The sequence below is a fragment of the Bufo bufo genome, chromosome 9 (genome assembly GCF_905171765.1).
Source record: "Bufo bufo chromosome 9, aBufBuf1.1, whole genome shotgun sequence".
NCBI lineage: Eukaryota > Metazoa > Chordata > Amphibia > Anura > Bufonidae > Bufo > Bufo bufo.
Window position 1 is genome coordinate 49,347,824 of NC_053397.1, and position 26,311 is coordinate 49,374,134.

Consider the following 26,311-nt stretch of genomic DNA (forward strand, 5'->3'; position numbering starts at 1 on the left):
TCAATCCAAGATCAGGTCGCTGAAGCCGGGAATCCGGGCCCCGGTCCGGTCTGCTTCTGGACATACCTGAAAGAAGGTGTGAAAATTGAACCTCGATAAGGCATCGGCCGCCGTGTTGCTGGCACCTGGAATATGGGAACATGAAAAATGAAAGTTATGGGTCATGGCCAGCCAGACCAGTTTGCGCAACAGGGACATGACCCTGGCCGACTTAGCTCGGCCTTTGGAGATGATGTCCACCAGGTCCTGACTGTCAGATATAAACATGACGCTGGAATTAGCCCAGAGGTGACCCCAGACGGATGCGGCCGCCACGATGGGGTAACATTCCAGGAACGGTGATGAGCTGAGGGACTGAGGGTCGGAACTGACCTGAGGAGGCCAAGGGCCCGCCAGCCACCGGGACCCGAAGATGGCCGCGAAACCCCGCGAAACCCCAGCAAACACCCTGGTAGATGACTGGGACCATGAGGGAACGAACAGGCTGACCCCGTTCCAAGATAACAGAAAGCTGTCCCACATGCGCAAGTCTGCCGTGGCAGCCCTGTCCAGGTGGACAATGCTGCTGGGTTCGGAGGCTGTGGGAAGGAGCGAGGGCAGACGGGAAATGAAGGCCCTGCCCTGGGGCATGACCCTTAAGGCAAAGTTCAGCCGACCCAGGATGGACTGTAGCTCGACCTTGGTCACCTGAGAAGAGGTGATGGCCCTGGCCACGACTTCCCGTATTTGGGACAGCTTTGCCTCTGGAAGCCTGGCTTCCATTCTGTCTGAGTCCAGGACAATACCCAGGAAGGTGATGGAAGTGACCGGCCCCGCGGTCTTCCCCTGCGAAATTGGGATGGAAAGGGCGGCAAAGATCTCCAGGAGGGAGAGCAGCCCGGATGGCCGACATAGCGGAGATTCTATGAGGAGGAAGTCGTCCAGGTAATGGATGACCGCTGGGGCGCTGCCGTGGTGGACCAGGATCCAGTGTAGGGCCTGCGCCAATTGGTCGAATAACCACGGGCTGCTTTTAGAGCCGAAAGTCAACCTGTTGGCAAAATAGAACCTGCCCTCCCACCTGATACCATAGAACTGCCAAAGGTGAGGGGGCGATGGGCAGCAGTTTGAAGGCGTCCGCTATGTCAGTTTTAGACAGCCAGGCGCCTTTCCCGGCGCTAAGGATGAGGGCAATGGCTTCGTCTATGGATGCATAGGTCATGGAAAATTCTTCGGAAGGAATGAGGGAATTAATGCTGGGGATGACGGAATCATGGGGGGCGGAGAGATCGTAAATCAAACGTTTTTTATTCGAATCTTTTTTGGACACTATGCCTATGGGGCTGATCCGCCAGCGAGAAAAAGGAACCTGGTTGAAGGGGCCCAGGAGGAACCCTTTCTCAACCTCCGAATTCAGGAGTTCCTGTACAGCGGTGGGATCTGACCTGGCTGACTGCAGATTGTCGCACTCCCAGTTGGAATGGGGTAGTGCCACCAACCCTGTGTCAAAGCCGAAGCAGAGGCCAGTGACCAGGAAATCCACGAACCCCGGCACCGGATGGTCCCGTAAAAGGAGGGCCAGGAGGTCGATGTCGCAGTCGGCTAGTCATAGGCGCTTGTACGCCTTCTTGGGACATGTGGACCTGGGGTGAGCCCTGAAGCAGATGGAGCAGATGTGCAGAGCCCTGCAACCGCTGAAGAGACAGGAACCAAAGTTGAAGTTATTGCAAACTTGGCTGTTGCCAAGGTAAACAATGGGTCTACCCAACTTATCGGTGGTGGAGGGACTGCGGGGGACCCCGGAGGGGCCTGGAGTAGCCTTGTCTGGTTGGGCTGTGGCCGTTTGAGGACACCACTCAGTGGAGTGAAAAATGGACTGGCAGGTTGAACAAGCGGGGGCCCGGAGACCGGCGAAATGCTGGCAGAACAACTCCATGTCCAGCATGGCCCAGTTGACGGAAAACTGAAACTGGGCAAGCGCGGCGGCGGCCTTGGCTGAAAAGGAGCGGTGATAGTCATAGAAAGCCGTGCCGCCGTACTTGTGCCCAAGTCCAGTAACCCTGTGTAGATACGTGTCCAGCTCCTCCCGGCGGGCCGGAAAGGCGAGCAGAGCACGTCTCTAAACCGGCCGAAGGCCAAGACAAACTCGACGACAGAGAGCTTGCGGTTGAGACGTCCATCCTTGGCCCGAAGGACCACCGAGACCTCCCCGCAGTCAAAGGTCTTGTTGTCTGCGGCATCGTGGGACGCAATCAGGATGGACGCGAGATTCACGTCCTTGCCCGCCAAGATGTCCCTCCTGATGTGGTCCGGCACCAAGTGCGCAGGAGCCACCACCGGAGCAGCCGGGGACGTACCTGGAGCCGGAAGCTGAGATAGAGGGGGATCGGAGACGGGGACCACCGCCTGGGAAGACGCCGGTGTTCTGGACTCCAAGTCCACCACCCTGGTCCTGATGTCGGCAACGGACGAGATGAGCGAATCCAAGGAGGCCTGCAACAGCACCAGGGACTGCTGGATGGCTGGGGGTGGATCTTCCCTTTCAGGAGCGCTGGGCTCGGTCATCAATAGACGGTATAGCTCGGCCTTCCTGGCTGACGCTGGGTGTCTGATGCCTCTCTTGGCCAACTCCGCAATGAGCCTCGGCACAGTCCATCTTCGGAGGGCAACTGGGCCGCCTTGGCTTGAGACCGAAGTACCCGGGAGGGACAATGTGTCGTCGACGTCAGAGACCTGTGACATGGCTTCAACAATAGCCGAGACCTTGCAACACCTGGAATAGAGACAACAATATGGCCGCTGGAGAGGTCATGGGGACGTGTACCCTGACTACGAAGGTCGTGGACGAACGTATAAGAGGACGTACCTGAGAGCGTGGAATCAACACCCTTGTCTTACCGTCAGAGGATGGACGGGAACGAACCGGCTGGCCCTGAGGACTAGAAAAAGTTAGGAGTGACGTGAGAACCATTGCCGCGCGGGACTGGAAACCATTGCGGGTGCGCGCGGACAGCGTAGTGTCGTCTAATGTGGAGACAGGGAGACGTGGATAAAACATGGACCAGGAAGAAGGGCACCAGGAGGCGGAGACTAGGGACTGCGGTAAGAAGGGGCCTGGAAGTACCGGGACGCGTGGCGAGGCGTGGTCCGAATGCACCGGCTGCCTACCGGGAAGGTGGCTGCACCTGTGGCCGAAGAGCCCAGGACCGACCCTGACGTTACCAGCCACCGTGGACGGAGAAGACACCTGAGCGCCTCAGGGCACCTGGCAGGGAAGACACCTGAACGTCCCGCCTGAGACGGACAGAGGAGACACCTGAGCTCTTCATGGTGCTGGGACAGAGAAGACACCTGAATGCCTCAGGCAAGGATGGACAGAGAAGATACCTGAACGCTTCAGGGTACCTGGACAGAGAAGACACCTGAACGCTTCAGGGTACCTGGACAGAGAAGACACCTGAACGCCTCAGGCAAGGATGGACAGAGAAGATACCTGAACGCTTCAGGGTACCTGGACAGAGAAGACACCTGAACGCCTCAGGCAAGGATGGACAGAGAAGATACCTGAACGCTTCAGGGTACCTGGACAGAGAAGACACCTGAACGCCTCAGGCAAGGATGGACAGAGAAGACACCTGAACGCTTCAGGGTACCTGGACGGAGAAGACACCGGAACGCCTAGGAAAAAATGGACAGAGAAGACCCCTGAACGCTTCAGGGTACCTGGACAGAGAAGACACCTGAACGCCTCAGGCAAAGATGGACAGAGAGGACCCCTGAACGCTTCAGGGTACCTGGAAAGAGAAGACACCTGAACGCCTCAGGCCAAGATGGACAGAGAAAACACCTGAACGCTTCAGGGTACCTGGGCAGAGAAGACACCAGAACGCCCCAGGCTAAGCAGGACAGAGAAGACACGTAAGCGTCTCAGGTTGAGAGCGAGAAAAACATCCCTGTGTGCCTCCTGGGCGGCCACCCGGGATGTCGGTGAGAGGAACTGCCAGGAGCAGCCCAAGATTACCTACCTGAACCCTCAAGTATGAGATTTCCCGCGAGCGGCCGACAGCGATTTTCTGCAGGACCTAACCTGACGTCAGGAAAGTCGAGACAAGGTACGACGGGGACCACGAACGCTACTGGCACCTGGGAAAGGAACACACATGTGAACATTCGGAGCAACAAGGCCGGAGCCCCCCAGGGCCCTGCTGGAAGGCCGTGGGTAGGCCGGGGCGTGAAAGGGCCCGGAGCGCCACGGATCTGACCCGAATGTGCGTGGCGGAGACCGTGGCGCCTGCCAGCCAGGCAGGAGCGGGGCCTGGGGGTGGACGCGCCGGGCCAGGCACGGCAACCTGGATGGGCCAATGTGGGACGTGGAGGGGGTGTGGCCCGTAAATTGCCCATCTGGCCATATGTGATGGGCAATAACGCGTGCCAGGGGTCAGACCACCCTGATGGTGGTCATGACCAGAGAGCTATCCCTGCCGGCCCAGCCCGGGCCTGGAGCGGGACCTGGCCTGCCTGCGACTGCAGGCTGGCCATCATGAGATCCACGGCTGCTGAAGCAATTGAATTAGGGGAAACTTAAAAACCAGCTAACTAGTGGGGGAGTAATACACCTGCCACGGTGGCAACTAATGCAAATATGATGTGGCCGCGGGACAGCGCGGGTGGCGGCTGCCTGAGCACCCCGGATGAGCAGACAGCAGCGGCAGCCCCACCGGAGTGGGAGCACTCTGTGCACGCTTGTCTCAGCCCTCACACCGGGGGCATGGCAGGCCGCCAGCCGGGACAGCCCTGTCCGGCGTGTGGGAGGCGGGCAGCGGGTGAGCAGCCCGGCCGCGGCAGGGGACGGAGGCAGGGATTGAGCTCCCCTCTGTGCGCCCCCCCCCCCCCCCAGACGGCCAGCGGCAGCCGAGAGCTGACTCCAGAGCCGGCCGCGCATGCGCCCTACCTCTCGCGAGAGGACGGACGCCACCGGACGGCGGAGAGGGGAGCCTGCGGCGGCCGAAGGTGATGAGGGGGAGCGGGCCGGCGGCCGGCCACGGCCCCGAAGGCGGAGAGACCGGAGCCCACGGCGGGAGACGTGCGGCGATACTTACCTGGGGCGCGTGCTTACCGGAAGTGACGTGAGTCACAGGAAGTGCGAGTCGGCGGGCGCGGTGATGGTGAGCTGTACGAGGGGGTTTAAGAAGGGGGACCTGGCCCCTCCCACAATTACAGGCTGCATGCAGCCTTAACTATATATACACACACACAGACACATCATATATACTGTACATATAGTACACACACACACACACACACACATATATACTTTTACTCAGTCATTCACATATACATTAGACAATTACACACACATATATCACATACATATGTACAGAATACAGTACACTACACAGGCATAAGTACAAGTATGTAAACACAGACATATTACACTGGCACACACTTACCTTCTGAGCAGGTCTCCAGGGTAAACAGTCAGGATTGATGAGAGGACATCTTCTCCTCAGCAGGGCAGTGCAGCAGGCTCTCTTCCCCACTTCCTCTGTCCCGACTGCTCATGTTGACTGCTCACAAAGCCTGGCCAACATGTGGAACGTGGAGTTCCAGCACGTGCTCACGTCGCATAACAGTCGGTAAGCTGGCAATTGCAAGCGCTGCTGCAGCGTTGCCAGATCGGCTGCAGCTGTAGATGACTTTCGGAAATGGGCACACACGCGGCACACCTTCACCAGTAGCTCAGGCAAATTGGGGTAGGCTTTGAGAACCTGCTAAACCACTAGGTTGAACACGTGGGCTAGGCATGGTATGTGTGTGAGATTGCCGAGCTCCAACGTCACAACCAAGTTACAGCCATTATCAGACGCAATCATGCCTGGTGGGAGGTTGAGTGGCGAGAGCCACAGCTCAGTCTGGTCCCTTATACCCTGCCACAGCTCTGCGGCGGTGTGCTGTTTGTCACCTAAGCAAATTAGTTTCAGCACGGCCTGTTGCTGCTTCCCCACTGCAGTGCTGCACTGCTTCCAGCTACTAACTGATGGCTGACTGGTGCTACAAGATTAGAATTCAGAGGTGGAAGTGGAGTAGGGGGTGGAGGAGGAAAAGGGTGAGTTGCAGCCACTAATGTAGGTGGTGGCGGAAATCCTGATGGAAGTAGGGCCCACAATCCTTGGCGTCTTTAGCAACTGTGCCATCCCAGGGTACGGCTCGCTCCCGGCCTCCACAACGTTCACCCAGTGTGCCGTCCGGGAAATGTAGCGTCCCTGGCCAAAAGCACTTGTCCATGTGTCGTCATTAAGTGGACTTTCCCAATAACTGCGTTGGTCAGGGCACGGGTGATGTTACGGGACACATACTGGTGTAAGGCGGGGACGGCACACCGTGGTAAAAAGTGGCGGCTGGGGACTGTGTAACGAGAGACGGCCGCCACCTTGAGGCTGCGGAAAGCTTCAGTGTCCACGAGCTTAAATGGCAACATTTCTAGGGCCAGCAATTTGGAAAGGTGCGCATTTAGTGCTATGGCCTGTGGGTGGGTGGCTGGGTATTTGCGCTTTCATTCAAAGGCCTGGGGTATGAACATCTGTACGCTGCGCTGGGACACATAAGTGGATGTGCTAGCTGATGGTGTTTGCAAAGGTCCAGGTGCAGGGCGGGAGGCATCCAGGCCTGCATCTTGAACAGGGGATTGGCCAACATGTAGCACAGGGAAAGAGGAGGCAGTGGTGTGACCTGCAGACAAAGATTGTGGACCCAGGCGTTTGGCTCACCTATTACGGTGCTTTGATGCCATGTGGCGGATCATGCTAGTGGGGGTGAGTTTGCTAGTGTTCACGCTCCTGCTGTCATGCCCACTCCCATTGTTCCTTGCGGGTTATAGTTTCTGTCAGGGTCTGTGGAAGTAAGGAAGGAAGGATTGGATAAGTGGTTTTTCTGTTCTCTTGTGGTTTGCTTTCTAGGCTGTTAGAGAGACGCCTGCCCCTCCAGGTTCTGAGGGAGCAGGCTGTGTCTATTCCCCTTTCCCCATCTCAGGGATCCTAGGGTATTTTCAGCCAAGGCACGAGGACACATTATTCCCACCTTAACGGTCTGAATGTGGGCATAGCAGTATAGGGAGAGCTGGTAGGGATTTATCAGGAGGTGACCTTGATCCCTAGCTTCTCGCCTAGAAACTTGTTTGTTTGTTTTTCTATGTATTTGATATCCTGTCCACCGTGACACCTGCTCATTTTGGTACGGCACAGGTTGCAAATGACAATTCTTTTATCGTCCGCACTTTCCTCAAAAAAGCTACAGGCTGTGGAACACCTACCCCTTGGCAAGTGAGATTGCCGCAAGAGGGTGCTCCGGGGAACAGTTGCGGGCCTGTTTGGTGTGGCCCGCCTTCTCCCTTTTATCATCCCACTGTTTCTTCCAGCCTGTACTACTGTCCTTGCTTGGCTTGCCATATTTACAGGCTGGGTCAGTGATTTCTTCGTCCACCACCTCCTCTTTCACTCTGGTCATCCTCCTGACTTGTTGACCTAACAAGAACCTGACTTATTGACAACTGTGTCTAGTCCTCATCATCAACCTCTTGAGACACTAATTGCCGTTGACTTATTGACAACTGTGTCTCATCATTATCGTCCAACTCGTGAAACACTAATTGCCTTTCCCCACCATCATCTTCTTCTGACTGTGGATGCTCAAGAGTTTGGGAATCAGTGCACAAGATCTCCTCCTGCAGCCAGATAAAACAATAGTCCTTAAAAGTACTTTTGGGTTTCTAACACCTTTCAACACTAAACCACGCCTAAAAAAATAAAATAAACAATTCCTGTCCCTACACTATCTGTCCCTTCTGCTTCAGCTCTCCCTGACTAAGACTGAGCCGAACTATGTGTCATTGGGTGCTATATAGCACCCGATGACGCTTTCCGGCCAGTCAATCACTGTAATGCCAGTAACCAAGATGGCTACGGCACATTACAGTGAGTGACAGTACTTACCCGCATGTTTATTGGCTGTGTAGCAGCCAACAAATGTGCGGGGAGGAGACTCGAGCATCGCGCTCGAGCACACACGGTGCTCGGCTGATGGTCGAGTGATGATGGTCGAGTCAAAATGGTGTTCGGCCGAGCATGCTCGCCCAACACTAATATATATATATATATATATATATATATATACACACACACACACACACACACACAGCAAATGTTTGAATGCCCCCCCCCTGCAACTTCTGCACAACCCCCTACTCCTGTGCAACCCACACTCCTGTTTCTAGTAAAGCTCACTCCCTCAAACAAGGCCCTTCAGCTGCTCCATCTGTTTCCTGGAGTGTCTCTGTATATAAATTAATTTAGCAATACTGTTGAGGGGGCCCTGACAATAAAATCTTTTAGTCCTCTTCCTGGATGTTCTGAGTTCGGGCCCCAAAGCAGCCACTTCCCCTGCTTCCCCTATAGCTACACCCCTACCCCCTTTGCATCTAGAAAAGTTTTCTACAAGGCAAGGCTTTCTACAAGATTTTGCTGATTTTTTGAAGATTTTTAACCATTGAGAGAATCTGGCTCACAACCTCTATTTTATTTCATTCCAAAGGTGTTCAAAGGGTTTGAGGTCAGGGCTCTGTGCGTCGCCATTTCCCGTCATTGCACCCACTACATACAAAGGAATATGCCTCATGATGGTGTCATTCGCCACAAATCGAATTTCTTTGTGAAATTCGGCCAAGCAGCTGAATCACATTTTTCATAATTCTACTCATCACTAACGTTGACACTGAAGGACAGTCCCAGAAAGGCTTCTCTAGTGAGATCAAACAGATTATGTGAGGTATTCAAGTGTCATATTTGGCTGCAGAACTGGACTTCAACTACGACAGTTGCCTATCCTGGTACTAGCAGAGTTTCCTGTTACTCAGATACTCCCAGGACTTTCAGTAGGGCCAAATCTTATAACAACTAGAAAGTCCAAGAATAATATTATGTACCACATACTTACATTGGTGGGCAATATACAGAAGTAAACTTATTGATAGATGACAGGAACATAATGATGACAAATGCATGAGGGAGATAGCAGTAAGGCAATTAAGCAGACAGAAGATTATGTAACATACTTTGTAAGGCTGAAAAAAGAAATCTGTCCATTCAGTTCAAGTTTATCTAGAGGAAAGCAAAAAAAAAACTGTGAGGTACAGTAGAAGCCAATTTTCCTCACTTTAGGGGAAAGAAATTCCTTCCCGACTCTAATTGAGCATCAGAATAACTCACTGGATCAGTAAGAGTGGATAAATTAAGATAAGCAGACATAAAGACTAGTGTCGAACGTAGTTTACTAAAATTCGATTCTACTGCTTCACTGTATTTCACAAATAAATTTTCTTCTTGACTAATTACTTTGTCATGAAGCTCATTTCTTTGTAAGTAGCAGGCGTATTGACAGGAAACTGCAATTGCGCTGCCCCCCATCATTGAACCCCTTAGATGCTGCGTTAAATCGCTGGTCATTGGTATCTGAGATAAAAAATGAGGGCTTTCAGGGGTTAATAATGAATTTAAATAATACTCACCTTATCCATTTGAGCACAAAGAGGTCACTGTGGCTATCTTGATTGAAGATCCCACGCAAAATCTTGCATGGTGCATGATGACCTGATCACGCTGGCCGGCGTAGTGACGTTATCTGTCACCGCGCATGAGATTTTGAGTGGGATCTTCATTCAAGATGGCTGCAGCAGCCTCTTTGAGTTCAAATGGATGAGATGAGTATTTTTAATGCCATTTCATGGAAAATTGATTCGTCACCACGAAGCACGCGGACATTCGGCTTTGCAGCAAACTGAATTTTCCCTGAAATTCGGATCAAAGTCCATTTCGGATACTTCTATTCGCTCAACCCTAAAAAAAGACACTAACAGAAACTGACCCTGATATGCAATAACCAATCCAGAGAACAAGAAGGATCTAGGATCCAAGGACAAACTCAGCAAACGGATACTAACAGAATCCACAGGAAAACCACAAACAACTTCAATGGCAGCAGTGAATGGCAGGAGAACTATAGGTCCCAAACTACACTGGCACAACACAAATAAGCTAAACACCAGATACTATAAATTCTGGATACAAAAGTACAGAATTTACGCTATACCCAGCAACTAAAGAGCAGAAAGAAGGAGAATTTAAAGGAAAACAAATCAATCAAAATCAGTTCCCTAAAGTAACCAAGCCTAGCAAAGTGATTCATAGCAACTGCCCTATAAGAGAAACCATAGTAAAGGGGTTGTCCAGGAGAAATCATCTGGATTTCTTGATTTGGAAGCTGTCTTACATTTAGAACTGGTGCTGGATGTGCCAAAGTTATGGAGAGGTCAGCGCCTCTTCGTAATTTCGACAGAACCACCGCCATCTATGGGCCTTTGTTAAGACTGGCATCTAAAATGCCGGTCTAAAATGTGCCCCCTTGTTCTTATAGAGATAAATGCGATTTTTATATTGCGCATTGCTGTTGGTTTTGGATGCTATGAATGGCAAGATTGCCCCCTTAAATTTAACATTAAATTTAGCCCTTTTGATGTGTATTGAGCTGTAAATTAGTCTTTGCCCTCATTATGCATTGTTGTTGTTGCTGGGGCTGGCATTTAATAACATACTAACACAGTCACACTCTGTTGTCCTATTATAGATGGATCTAACACCCTGACAAGTTTTGGATAATACCTTGACACCATTATCTATCTCCCCTAATGAATCCTTGATGATCCAAGGAAGAAACCTAACAGGGATACTCAAGCACATTAGAATGCCAGCAGGTCCAATGAAAATCCATTCAATCTGCCGAAAGAATATGGGAATATAAATTTGGAAATATATGCTTCTATGAGCAGTAAATCTATGGATATAATTTGAAAAGGAAATAATGTCCTACTTATAGGATTTTTTTTTCTGGGTAGTAACTACATTAAAATGAGATATTCCATTAGATGACCTTAAACATCCTAATCTTGTATTTGTGTTAAATCAATAGGAAATCTTTATTTAACTGCATTAATTATTCACATAATTCAAAATTATATTTGCATAAAATCATATGTTACAATTATTAAACTGATACAGGTACAATGTTCTATGACTGACTGATCAAAGATATTTAGATGGAAATCTACTCATTGAACACAGCTTTACATAAAGATGTCTTCATGGGTGATGCAAGTCCTACCAGCATAGTGCAAAATCATGGTTGCCATGGATAGAAGTTGGTGTCTCTGGTGTGGAATCAGTAGGCAACAGATGACATGGGCAGAAACCAGTTTGCATTAGCAAAATTAGACAAGCAGACCATCCATGCTACTTGCATGATTTTGCAAGAAGCATGGATGGTCTGCTTGTCTAGGCTTTCCAGGTGAATCCAAGCACCTCAAAAACTAACAAACCTGTTGCTCAGGCAAAGAACATTGGAGAAGGTGTCCTAAAATACCAATAAAGTTCAGTTCTAAAAAAGTTAAGGATTGTGTAATTGCTAAACTGGGTGTAGTCAGGAATCATAGGGGAATCACTGAGCACAGCATGCAGAGCTGAATTAAACACTTGGTATCCTGTAAGCAGCAACTGACATAGCAGGCAGAGAGCATGACTATGAGTTATAGTATTTTAGAACCAAAAGGTTCCAACGACTTTACAATATATATGATAAAAAAAAGAACACATACTAATACACTGATGAACAAAAGGGTAACAACGTCTTGAACTTTTGACTTTCAGGCTCCATATCTCACTATCATTTTATAGACAACCATCTTGGCTATCTCATACATAAATTGGACTTGCAACTATTCAGCATATGATTAGTTATGCAGATTCTTGTCATGTAACTGCATTGCTACTGTTTTGCTCCTGATGGTTGAGCAATCTTTTTTTTCTTGTATACTGAAAATTACATGTACTCACATTCCCTAATAGCTCAGTGTGTTATTAGACTGATTCCCAAGTAAAAGGTCACTGGTTCGAATTCAGGAGCAACCATGAAGAAGATTTCCCAAGAAAAGAGAAACATCAAAATAGCTCATTGATAGAGGTATATCGGCCAATGAAAATTGCGAAACTACATCATGCGAGTGCCATGACAGTTGGAATACAAACTAAAGTCCGTTACAAAGCCAAGAGGTGGACATCTAGGCAAAATATCGGAGTCAACAACAGGGTCCATTAGCATAGTTTTATCTGTAAGCACACTTTTATCCATTAGCAAGTCTAGATTTACCTATAAGCACTGAAGGGTCTAGGGGAATCCTTCTGACTGAAGTGTGTAGTATTATTGATGTTAGTTTCACATGCGACAGTATTTATAAAGTTTCGGCATACCAATGCCTTCGTCAGATACTACAGAGCAAGACAATTTGAAATCATATTAAACACAAAGAACATAAAAAACATAATACATGACCAGTGATCATACGAGATTGTACAAAGTCAAGTTCATTATAGCAAATACATCAGACGTTGCAAGAATATCAGTGGACAATGCAGGCTTGAGTAATCCGTATATCTGGTACTGTTAGCCGTGTATAAACATGGGATCCAGACAGGCAAGGAGGTCTCTCATTGTAAAACTGGATGGATAAAGCCTGTTGAGACTCAATCTGTCTCTCTTATATTAAGGAATATTGACAAAATATCAGGGCAAGTTCACATATGTAGTTAAGGCTATATCACCACTTACCTATGCCGCAAGGTGCCTTAACTACATATGTGAACTTGCCCTGATATTTTGGCAATATTCCTTAATATAAGAGTGACAGATTGAGTCTCAACAGGCTTTATCCATCCAGTTTTAGAATGAGAGACCTCCTTGCCTGTCTGGATCCCTTGTTTATACACGGCTAACAGTACCAGATATACAGATTACTCAAACCTGTATCAAAAAACTACAGACGAATAATAATATCATTATCCGACCGGCAGACAAAGGGGGGGGGTATAGTGATATTAGACTATGCTGATTATCAAAAAGAATCAAATAGACTACTCAATGACAAAAGAACATATAAAATTCTTAAAAGTGACCCCACCCAGCAATATAAAAGGAAGTTGAATCAACTGGTATTGAAAGGGAAAAGATTGGGTATGCTTAATAAAGAAGAAGCCAATTTCATAAACATTAGATACCCACGCATTTCCTGTTTTTACTACCTGCCCAAGGTCCATAAATCAGAATCTCAACCACCTGGCCGACCCATAATCTCGGGTATCGGTAGATTAACCAGCAATCTATCCAAATATGTGGACACCATTCTTCAGAAGTATGTCCAAAAATTACCCGCCTATTTAAAGGACACTCAACATGTCCTACAAATTCTGGAAACCGTCAATTGGGAACCAGAATACATCTTGGGGACTCTTGATGTCACCTCTCTTTATACAGTAATTGAGAACATCAAAGGGAAAGAAGCGTCCCAGTTTTTTATACAGAAAGAGGGAATTATGCCGCCCGAACAAATTGAGTACCTTGGGGAATGCATCTTATTTATTTTAAACCATAATTATTTTAAATTTGAGGAAACCTTCCTCCTACAGACGTGGGGGACCGCTATGGGGACCAGATTCGCGCTGAGTTTCGCCAATCTATATATGGGGAGGTGGGAGGAGTCCACCATCTTCCCTGATGGCGCACTCCGCACGGATCTGGTCCTCTGGCAGAGATTTATCGACGACATTGTTTTTATTTGGAAAGGGGGCGAACCATCATTGAAATTTTTTTTAGATCTAATTAATAAAAATGAATTTTATTTGCATTTTAGGCGCACTTACAGCACCCAGGAAATTAACTTTTTGGATTTAACCATTAAAATTCACAATAATAAAATAGTCACCCAAACCTACTATAAGCCCACAGATAGTAACAGCTTTATTTCCCTGACCAGCTGTCATCTTCCGGTGTGGCTTACTAATATCCCACGCAGCCAATATATCCGCTTGAGGAGAAATTGCACGCTGAGCAAGCAATTTGAAGAGGAGGCAAACAACTTACATACTAAATTCGAGGAGAAAGGTTATAATCTGGCTGAACTAGAGAAAATCAAACAGGAGGTCCTAAAAACAGAGCGACAATCACTTATACAAAAGAAGGTAGCAAAAATCACGAAAAAAGAACATAACAACACACCAGATGCCCCCGATTTCAACATACCTATAATAACCCAATATCATGGTAAAGTATCCCAATTTAGACAAATTATAAAAAAACATTGGGACATCCTGAAACATGATAAAATTATTGGGGACAATTTACCCACGGCACCAAAATTCATCTTCAGGAAGTCGAGAAATCTGGGCAATATGGTAGCCCCATCCATTAGAATGAGTAATGGGGGAAGCAGGAATAAACTAGGTCTTGCTGAAGAGAGAAATGGATTCCATCCATGTAGAACATGTAAGGTTTGCCTTGCTTCTAAACAAAAGGAAAGTATTAAGGAAATCAGTACTGGAAACAACACTTATAAAATTAAAAACCACCTTACATGCCATTCTAAGGGGGTTATCTATCATATAATATTCCCCTGTGGCAAGATCTATATAGGAAGAACTAAACGTATATTAAAAATCAGATTATGGGAGCATATAAAAAATATCAATAAAAAATTTGTAGGCCACCCACTGTCACGCCACTACAGCGAGAAGCACAAAGGCAAATTTGAAGGCTCTATCTTTGGGGGCATAGAACAGATAAAGCAGGACCCCAGAGGTGGAGATTTTATTAAAGTGATGTCCCGTAAGGAGAGTGAATGGATCTACAATCTCAACACCCTGGCGCCTATTGGCCTCAATCAGGAAATAGAGCTGTTCGCTTTCCTATAACCTTCTCCTTTTGGAAACATACAATTAAGCGCTGGACGAACCTCCAAGTAGTCTAAAGAAATCCAAAGAAAAATCATTAAAGCACCATTAGTACCGTCTAATAAATGAAAGTAAATATAAAAATAAAAATAAAAACATCAATGGCCAGCTATGAGCTATTATGGATCCAACTAAAGAACATATGTACACCAACCAACGAATTAATGTAATTATTGAGATCGACTATTATGAGAGACCGCTCTCCTCTGACAATTACTATGTTCTCCTTTGTATTTGCGCTGCACTGTAAACAAAAGCTGTCTCCTTGGTAACCAGCGGGCTTAAAAACCAGTGAAGCAGGATCCACATCTATCCCTGAGGAAGGAATACGACTATTCCGAAACGCGTCGGAGCTATTGTGGACCAAAGAGGCTTCCGTAGCTTTGAGTGTGACGTCACACGCCAGGTTTCCAGGACAACGAACATTGCTTCCAGGAGCGCGCGCGTGCTACCGGCTGGAGCTACGCGCGTGCCACCCAGGTAAGCAGAAGACAGCTACTGAAGACGGGATCAGCGATTTTACTGAAGAAGTTTTTCCAAGCAGAAACATTACGTCAAGCGGGAGAAGCATCTAGCCACAAATCCTCATGACCGCTGAGCAGTAAGTACTTGCAGGCTATGTTTTATTCACGCTTTGTGACTTTATTCATTTGGACTCTGAACGTTGCTCATAGGCACCTCAGGAAAGAATCGGGTGTCATTTGATTGCATTATCTCAGTGGACGACATATATCTTAAACTTTCATTAGATAAACCAAACATAAGTGTCTTTCTTTGCCACTTAGTCAGCGCGGGTTCTATCTCCCCTTTTGTTAACATCAATAAATGTACATAAGCATCGATATCTAAGGCTGCTGTTAATTCTTATTGGATCTATTGGGGTGGAACCCTACAGTCAGTCTCCATACAGAGTGCGCTGAATACAGATTCTATATGAAGTGTGTAGTATACATATGTGTAGTATATATTAATTAGGTACTGACAAAGATGGCTGAAGGATGCAGATGGTGCTAGATGTTGTAAAAAGTCCACCACAATGTAAGATCAGAAAATTCACCGGAGAAAATGCATTGCTTAGTTACAAACCCAGCCCCCCTCCCTCTGTGACATGGCCACGTCCCTAGTTACCTTCCTGAGATGCACCACGTCCATAGTTACAGAGTGCAATGCTCGACTTTCTCCCTGCACTGGGGGAGGTAAGCAGTGGGCTGAATGACAGCTCATCTGCTCAATCACTTTCATGCCTCCTGGTCTGACCTATAGGAGAACCAGGTCAATGGATTAAGGGAACCTGGTTCTCTATTTAAAACCCTTAGTGCATTCCACTATTGCCAGTGATAGCCTTTGTTTGGCTCTCGCTGGTTCCCTTGTTCCTGGTTCTGGTATTATTTGTTCCCAGTGTTTCTGACCCCAGCTTGTCTTATGACTACTCTCTGTCTCACGTTTTGGCACTGTGTAGCCCCTTTGGTTCTGGCCTCAGTTTATCTTGTGCCCACCCTCTGTCTAAAATTTTGGTACTGCATAGCCCGTCTGGTTTTGACCCACTTCATATGACTCTGCTTTGTGTTATCCGTATTGTGTATCTTGTTTGTCCTGCATGTATACTAGTGTAGGGGCTGTCATCCAGTTGTGGTTCTGCCATTTAGGGCTTACACTGCAAATAAGTAGGGATAGCGGGCTGGGTTCTAGATCAGGGACTCACTGTCCTCGTCTGTCCTTTCCTACAATCGTGACATGACATGACTCCTACAATATGGTCAGAGTCTAAGGTGCCTGACAATCTTTGTCTGCAAGTTTCTGAAATGTAAACTGGGCACTGCCTTTAGTCTGCTTTTCTAGGCAATTAACGGCCATGTTGTGCTAATATCTGAGCCCATGTCAATATAAGCAAACTTACTGTAGTCAGTAATAAAAAATACTAGAGCTCATATTTGGTCCAGGAGCTCAACATATGGACATTACAGAGTGACTGTACAGCCGTACCTCAATGTCCTACCACTTGTTCAATTAACATTCCAGATTTTGATTATTGAAAATATCTGCTTCCAGCTTAATCATTTGAGGAAAAAAAAAAACTCCTTTCTACCTCCTCTGTTTTATACAAATGAAGCATGGCAGGAAGTAATTACCGAGTCTTAATCAATTCTCATTCTTTTAAGTGACTGTGATAATTTAATTAGGCAATTAGAGAAATGCCTTGACTATGCAGTCATAGCTGCATTTGCGGCTTCTATAGTCCTAAAACTGTTTAGGACATGACTAGGCAAACATTTTTCATATGAAGATTTGGAGTTATAAAGATGAATTTTACCCATTTGTTGCTGCATTGAAAATACTGTGATGAGTCAGTGATGGCACATGGAGAATTAGACTTTTAAATCAGATGAAATAATGCTTTGCCTTGTAGGCATGTTTTTTTTAACAAAAGACAGTTGTATCACATAAAATTTGCAACTGGCATATCCATCTCAATCAGCTATTCACCTGTTTTCTTAATACTATCAAAAAGGCTTTTTCAATGTGTAGCACTCCAGATATACAGTTTGTGGTCAAGGCTAAATACGAAACTTGGGCAGCGTGCCTGCCTGGAACCTAAACGGCTGAGGTGTGCCTGGAGCCGGGTATGAGAGTAGCCTAAAAGGGGGCTACCCTAAGGAGGACCCTTGAAATGAAGGGAATGGGTGGGTGGGACCAAGAACCGGAACGCCCACTGTGATGAGGTAAGTGGGGGTTTAAATAGGCTCAAGCCCCTCCCACAAATGCAGGCTGAACCTCAGCCTTACCAACTTGTGGTCAAGGCTAAATACGAAACTTGGGCAGCGTGCCTGCCTGGAACCTAACCGGCTGAGGTGTGCCTGGAGCCGGGTATGAGAGTAGAGTAGCCTAAAAGGGGGCAAAATGACAACAAAATAGTTAAGGTGTAAGACTTTATTACCTTATAACACCAAAGACCAAAATGCCTGCGAAATCTCCACCTGCGGGTTAGGTATGTATCTGGTGAAGCAAGACGAACGCCATCTCCCCATCTTTCGGATGACGTGGGCGGGGACCCCCTGCCGGGAAGCCGCGGAGGCTGCCCCAATGCGGAAGGAATGACCGGATATTGCTCCTGAGTCCAACCCCAAGCCAGCAGCCACCGTGCGGATGTGGCTGATGAATTGCGCCGTGGCGAGAGCTCCCTTCAGATGGGGTAGCAGAGGGCTGTGAGGTGGCGCATCCCGGAGGGCGAGGATGAGCTGGTCAAATACCTGTAACGGGCACCATTCATTACTAGTGGGAAAAAACTGGACCTCCACCGGGGGGCCAGTTTGACTGGTTTTGGAGATAATTATCTTCAGCGCGTAATGGTCAACCACCCTCACCAGCTGCTCTCGGTGCAGGCTGCACCGTCCCGCCGTGCTGCACGTGAACTCGCCTGGCCTAAGGAAGCCGTAAAAAGCTAAGTACATGGCAGCTTTGATGATTAAGCTGGAAAAGGGCCCAAAAGGAGCACCATCCAGGGCTGAAGATAATTTCCGGAACATCTCTCCCGTGACGCCCTGCCTGCGGGACGAGGGATTGGACCCACCCTTCTGGACCCCTCGTAAGGTGGCCTTGACTGCATGCGCAGAAAAAATGGACCCGCCCCCTGGGTTGCGGAGCATGGTGTGGTGTTGGACGCCTGCTAGGTACAACTTAATGGTGTTGTAGGAGAGGTGTAACTGGTGGTGGCAATGGGCGATGAAGGCCATGATGTAAGGAATGTCCGCCAGGCCCGCCTGCGGGTGCAGACGTGAAAACTCCTGGAAGGTTTTCAGGCCTGAAAGGTAGTTCCTGGCCGTGTTTGGGGCAAGGGACTGCTGCGCCAGGTCCCTTGCTGACGAGACGAGCAAGCCTAGTCCATTGACAGGGAACTGAAAGGCGGGGTGGGATATCTGCGTGGCTCGGCCTCCGGCATGACCTGGAAGAAGAGTTCAAAATTAAACCTAGACAGCGCGTCGGCTGCTACATTCCTCTCCCCCGGGATGTGGCTACAATGCACATGGAAGTTATGTGACAGGGCCAGCCAAACCAGCTGGCGCAACAGCGCCATGATCTTGGGGGACTTGGCCCTGCCCTTGGCCAAGATGTCGACCAAGGCCTGGTTATCTGTCACAAACATCACCGGCAAGTTAGCCCAGAGGTGGCCCCATGCCTGAGCAGCTGCCACGATGGGGTACAATTCCAACAGAGAGGAGGTGCGGATGGATTCAGCCTCCTCTAAGATGGTACTGGGCCAACGATCCGCTAGCCACTGGGGACCCCAAATGGCAGCGTAGCCGCAAGATGCAGCTGCGTCTGAAAAAATGGTCGGGCAGGAGGAAGACCAAGGTGACACGAAAAAGGAGACGCCGTTCCATCGGGACAGGAACAACTCCCACATGGCCAGGTCTGCCATGGCCTGGCCGTCCAAACGGATGATGCTGTCCTGTTCGGGTGCTGAGGGAAGAAGCTGGAGCAGCCTTGACACAAAGGTTCTTCCCTGGGGCATAATCCTGGAGGCAAAGTTGAGCCGCCCCAGAAGAGACTGCAACTCGACTCTAGTGAGGCATCCCGTGGCTGCCGCATGGGAAATGACCTCCCGACACTGAGTGAGTTTCTCCTCCGGTAGGCTGGCTTGCAACAGAACCGAATCCAGGACGATGCCCAAGAATGAGACCCTCGTGGCAGGACCCTCAGTCTTTGACTCCGCGATCGGAACAGCCAGACTGGCGAACAATCCGAGGAGGATGGTGAGTATGCCAGACCCGCCCTGCGGATCCTCGACAACCAGAAAATCGTCGAGGTAGTGGATGACCGACCGGAGGCCCCCGTGATGGATCAGTATCCAATGCAGCGCCTTGGCCAGCTGGTCGAATAACCACGGGCTACTCTTGGATCCAAACGTGAGCCTGTTGGCGAAAAAATACTGGCCGGCCCACTCAATGCCGTAGAATTGCCATAACTGCGGCAGGATGGGCAGGAGTTTAAATACATCCGCAATGTCAACCTTTGCCAGCCAAGCGCCCCTACCATGTGACAGGATGGCCTGGATGGCGTCGTCCACCGAGGAATAACGCATGGAAAATTCCTCTGAGGGAATCAGGGAATTAAGGCTTGGAATACCGGACACATGAGGGGCGGACATATCATAAATTAATCTTTTTTAATTAGTGTTCTTTTTTGCCACTAAGCCGATGGGGTTAATGCGCCATGAGGAAAACGGGATGCGTGGGAACAGGCCTATGAGGAACCCCTTGGAAACTTCCGACTGGAGCAACTCGCTAGTTGCTGGAGGGTCCAGGGTGGCGGACAGCAGATTCCTGCCCTGCCAGGGCACCTGCGGCAGGGTGATGAGCCCTGTGTGGAACCCCTGGCGGAAGCCTGCCAACAGGAACGCCACGAAGTCTTGATCGTGGTGATCGTGAAGGAGTGCCGCCAAGAGGTCCACGTTGATGTCCGCTAGTCAGGAACCTTTGGAAGATTTCTTTGGGCAGGCGGACCGTGGGTGGGCCCTGAAGCACAGGGAGCAGACGTGGAGTGACCTGCAGCTGGCATATGAGCACCCCCCTGAATTAAAGTTTTACAGACCTGGCTCTTCCCCAGGTAGACAATAGGTCTGCCGAGCTTGTCTGTGGAGGGGTTGGATGGAAATAACCCGGAGGTCCCCGGGATGGCCCTGTCCTGAGGCGGGTGCGCGGTATTGGGGCACCATTCTGAGGAGTGGAAAATCGACTGACACGTCGCACAGTTGGGAGCCCTGAGGCCAGCGAAGTGACGGCAGAAGAGCTCGGTGTCAATCAAGGACCAGCTGGTGACATACTGGAACTGGGCCAGAGCTGCCGCCGCCTTAGCTGCAAAGGAACGGTGGTAGTCATAGAAGGCCGACCCACCATACTTGTGCCCTAGGTCAGTGACCAGGTACAAATAGCTGTCAAGCTCCTCTCTTCTCTCCGGCTGTGCGGTGCAGACGATGTCCCTGAAGAGGCTGAAGGCCAGGACAAATTCCGGAATGGACAACTTGCGGTTGAGCCACGAATCCTTGGCCCGAAGGACCACCGACACATCGCCACAGTTGATGACCCGGTTCTCGGGAACATCTTGAGCGGCAATGAGGATTAATGCCTGATTGACATCTTTCCCTGCCAGGATGTCTCTCTTAAGGTTATCAGGAATGAAGTGAGAGGGGGACACATGTGGAATGGGTCTTGGCGTACCTGTAGCCAGCCAGCCTGATGTAGAGGGAGTCATTAGCGGAACGGGAGCCGGGGGTACCACGGGTGGCCGGGATTCGAGCTCCGAAACCCTTGCCCGCACAACCGCCACCGAGTCCACCAAGGAATTCAGGGTCGCCTGTAGCTGCACCAGGGACAAATGGATGGCCGACGCCTCTGGCTGCACTGTTGTGGTGCTGGGGCTGGTCATGAGCAGTTTGTATAGCTCTGCCTTTCTTGCGGTGGCCGGATGTGGAATGCCTCTTCGGTTCAACTCGGCCAACAGTTTTGGGATGGTCCAACTCCGAAGGGATGAGGGACCCGCTTGGCTTGACACGATTGAGCCGGAGATGGAAAGGCCGTCCTCCATGTCCGAGGCTCGAGACATGGCAGAGCAGCTAAACAAAAATACAAGGCATAACAAAATAAAAGGAGAAAAAAAAAAAACGAGGGTGACGATGTACTGGAATTTGGATTGGTGCACAACAGAGAGACACGTACCGGTAACGGAATTCACGAGATGGCTCAGTCGAACCTGGCCTAACCGAACAGACGAAGACAATTAACGCGCGGTTATGACTTGACTGGGACCGAGGTGGTGCCAGTGCGAACTTACTTGAACAGGACCGAAAGGAACGGAGAACTGGGAACAAACTTCTGTAAATAAAGCACAGGCAAAAAAACATTTGAAAGTGCAGAGGACACGGGTGCCCACCAACCTGCGGATGCAGGCGAACTGGCCAGGCTGGGGCTCACCCTAAGACCAAGTGACCATCCGAGCGCATCGGATCGAACACCTGACCGAAAAGAGAGCCGCCTGAGCGTACCAGGCGGTTTGACAGGAGAGAAGGCGCGTAGCCATGAAAAAGAGGCTGCGCTTAGCAGCGGCCCGCGAAGGGCAGTGGTAAGCCATAAACCTAGGAGTTACGGAAAGCAAGAAATGACCCGGGGAGAAGCCGAGGACGGCCCCTTTGGAAGACTTGAAAGCCGAAGGACAGGTGCGTGAACCCGTGTGATAGACAAGAAAAAACATGAAGACCTGGGCGTACCAGGAGTGAACCGAGCCCCGGGCGTACCAGGGAAGGAGGAGGCGCCACCAACCGCGACCGGACACCTGACTGTGACCGGCCGACAACGACTTGGCAACAAGACAAAACCCGGTGGCCTGGGCGAAACCAGGAAGACCAGACACCCTGGCCGTAACCAGGTGCCCGAGGTGGGGTGGAGCCAGATCGGTCCTACGTGGGACACCTATCCTTGTCCAAACAGGGAAAATTAAATAATTCTTTTTTTTTTTTTTTTTTTTTTAAAAGGGGGTTAGTCGGTGTCGACTATATGGCGGGTTTGTGCCGCAAATACTTATATATTAATATATTGGAAATAGCTCACTAGTCCCACAACCATAAGAGGTGCACAATCTGATGAATTCACCCTTCAAATTGTATAACTGTCAATGTAGGATTGGCACACTCAAAACATGCGGAGCCCCACGGAGTTGAAACTATTTATTATAACTACGTTTGATAAAATATGATAAAATACAATAAAATACATAAAATAAATTAAACAATGGTAGTAGTTTTGTAATATTCGAATCAACTTATTGCAGACAAAGTATCCTGGATGTTCTCAATAGTGGATGGGTCTGCAATGACACACAATAGATGCTTAACTGCAGATCCTAACAACAGGGTGTTGTCTTGCAAATAAAACGCACTCTAGGTCACTACAGTCCATATGTATACAAGTCACAAAATATTCAGAAGGACTGTTTGAATTTCTAGGAGGTTGCATCAAACTCCGGATATATTCATATGCAAGAAAAACGCACTGAGAGACTCTACATGCAGAAAAGCGCATACAGTGATTTCCTATGCAGGCACTATATTCCTATCTCTGTATATCTACAGTTTCTGCAATCCATGCATTCCAAGGTTGTTATAGGAGTTTTTCATAAGAATTTTCTGCATGCATTTATATTTGTATTTTTCTCAAGAATTCTATTCAAGAGGATCCTCAAAGAAGTTATTCCACACAAAGTCCCGATTGCAATATTCACATATGAACGCTATATTGTTGTTTCGTTATAAATGTAAGTTTGTAACCATAACCCACACTTGTGGGCTTACCTGGCCTTTTTATTCAGCTGGTTTTTTCTGGGTGATTGTCGCTTCCGACTTTAGGCCGGCGTCCCGGTCTTTGCTGTGTCAGCGGCTTAGTATTCCCCAGTGATGACTTTCAGCTGGTTGCAGGCAGGTTAATATAGAGCGTCTTGTTTGAATCCTCGATATCCTCTGGTTTTTAACAGTGCACTGTTATTTCGGGGTTCAAATCCTTCAGGGGTGAAACTCTCGCCAGACGCGTTTCGGGGACACTCTCCCCTTCCTCAGTGGCATCACCCCTATGAGTGAATGGTGGGTTTTTATATCCCTCACGGTCTTGTGTGGAAAAGGATCATGGGAAAAGAAAGGGATCATGGGAAAATGGTATTCTGGAAAAGAAGGAGTATGGATTCTCCCAATATAAGTCTTCCCCTACCATATTTCTTTTTCAATCTTTTTCAATCTTGTTCATCCATGATCATTCAAGGATTGATAAATGATATGATTTTCTTAATTTTCAAAATATTTTTATGCATGCGTTTTTTTACATTCTTTACTCCTGAATCTGCTGTAAACCATATTTTCTCAGAATAACATTCATAGATAGTTCAAAGTTCATAAGTCATACGATATTGTTGCTTTTCATACATGCGGTTTTTGGTTGCGGTTATTGTGCGTTTTTTTTTTTAAGATTGCGTTTTTTCACCATTTGTTGCATTTTTGGACCATTTGTTGCGTTTTTTGAAAATTTGTTGTGTTTTTACTTCGAAATGTACTATACCCCATGTTGCATTAAAATAACATTGATATTTAAAATTGTAGGGCAATTTTAGCAGCTTAAAAATGACCTCAAATTGGGTCGGATGGCGATACATCCGACACGTTCAGGGAAGAGTTAGGGGGCGCACGCCTGTGGCCCAGAGAGAGTCACAGTGCTGATAAACAGCCAAACATGCGACTCTCTGTGGACTCACGGGCGGGCGACCCTCCGTCTTATAAAAAGCCAAATATTTCAAGCTCTGAGTTTAGTCCCCTTGGCATCATGCTCCCAAAGTCGTATATACGTCTCGATTCCGCTCTCGACATTTTCTCTATGTGATTGCCCCCCCTCCAGTGTGTGTCTATCTTCTCCAGCGCCATAAATGTCAGGCCTGTACAGCTTTTGTTATGTGTCTCTTTAAAGTGTTTAGATAGTGGATTATTTTCGCATCCTTTTGTGATATTGTTGAGATGTTCCGATATTCTCACTTTCAGCTGTCTTTTAGTGCGGCCAATATACTGTTTAGGACAAGGGCACTGTATTAGGTAGACCACACTGGAGGAATTGCATGTCAGAGGTTGTTTCACTGTCATCGAGAAGGCATTTTGGGTTGAGGAAATTTCTGTCATTTTTTTGGGAAATTTAGTTTTCCTACATCCTATGCATGTTCCACATCTAAAGAAACCTTTAGCATTCAGCCAGCCTGATGTGTTTGTTTTCTTCTTTTTGTCCTTTATTGAGGGGGCTATTTGTATACCCAAGTTAGGAGCTTTAGTATAGGTAATGAGTGGTTGAGCTGGTAAAATAGGGCCAATTATTTTATCATATAGCACATGGTGCCAATGTTGTTTGATCAGCTGTGAGATTTGTTTCGATTGAGCATTGTAAGGCAGGATTATTCTGAACTCAGAACTTTTATCAAAGTTCTGTGGGGATTTGGTCTCAAAGAAGGACTCTCTGTTCAGCTGTCTTACCTTTCCCAAAGCTTCTTCAAGTATTTTAGCCGGGTAATTCCTTTCTCTAAACTGCAAATTCATCATTATGGCTTCTTCCTCAAAAATTTTATTTTCAGTATAGTTACGTCTAATGCGGCGGAACTGCCCGAGGGGGACATTTGTGAGCCATCTTGGCAAATGGCAGCTAGAGAAAAGAATAAACCCATTTTTAGATGTTGGTTTGTGATAAGTGTTACACAGGTATTTATTGTCTTTTTTTGTTATTTGTATGTCTAGGAAGTCTACCTTTTCTTTGTTCATGCCTGCCGTAAAACGTAAGTTGTATATATTCTTATTTAAGTCTTGCATAAACTGTTGTAGTCCATCCTCACCATTTATCCAAATGAAAACGACATCGTCGATGTAGCGCCGCCATAGGACCAGGTCGCCCCCAAGCTTGGGGTCTATAAACTCATGTTCCCACTGGGCCAAAAATAAATTAGCGTAGCTGGGGGCGAACCTGGTACCCATGGCGGTGCCCCTCAACTGTAAATAATATTCATCGTTGAAGAAAAAATAATTATGGTGAAGGATATGATCCACACCGTCTATTATAAAATCTATCTGTTCCCGCTGCATAGTCCCATTGGAATTCAGTTGTTCCTTTAGGGCCAAAACCCCCCGTGTATGGTCTATTATCGTGTAGAGGGACTGTATGTCCAGTGTGTTAATAATCCACTCCGGTTGGACATCCAGTCCCTCCAATATCCCAATAATTTGGGTTGTGTCCTTGATATAGGACTTGGTAGTTTTTACCAATGGCTGCAGCAGGATGTCGATATATTGCGATAGATTCGCTGTTAAGGACCCTATCCCTGATATAATTGGGCGCCTCGGAGGGTTTTCGATATCCTTATGGATCTTCGGCAGGCAGTAGAAAATTGGAAGTCTACCTAATGTTCCCGTAATGTAATTATATTCCTGTGCAGTCAGAATGTTTTGTTGAAAACCTTTATCACAATAATTGGTCAAAACCAACTTGAATTCGCTTGTTGGATCCTTCTTTATTTTTTTATAAGTGGATTGGTCAGACAGCTGAAACAGGCATTCTTCATTATATTTGTCTTTACCCCAAATAACAATAGCGCCCCCCTTATCGGCCGGGCGAATTACAATGTTCTGTTCTTCCTGCAATTCTCTTATGGCCTTAATCTCGGCGCTGGTTAGATTGTTCCTATCAGATCTTTTTGGTTTGATCTTGTTCAGACCTATTTCAATGTTTTTTTGAAAGGCAGATATCTCTGAACTGATCTCTGCTCTCGGAAACTTTTTTGATTTGATCTTTAAATGAGTGTGTGTGAAGGGATCTACCTTCTCCGTGTCTGTGCTAATTGGATTCTTCAAAAAATATTTTTTCAAACACAATTTCCGGATAAATTTT

General features: G+C 47.8%; 1 long non-coding RNA gene across 1 annotated transcript; it reads left to right on the top strand.

Moving 5' to 3' along the window:
* Positions 1-8,659: 8,659 nt before the first annotated feature.
* Positions 8,660-23,800, top strand: LOC120978564. The gene is made up of 3 exons (XR_005774118.1): positions 8,660-8,738; positions 21,101-21,105; positions 23,790-23,800. It is a non-coding gene; the product is annotated as an uncharacterized LOC120978564 (long non-coding RNA).
* Positions 23,801-26,311: the final 2,511 nt, after the last annotated feature.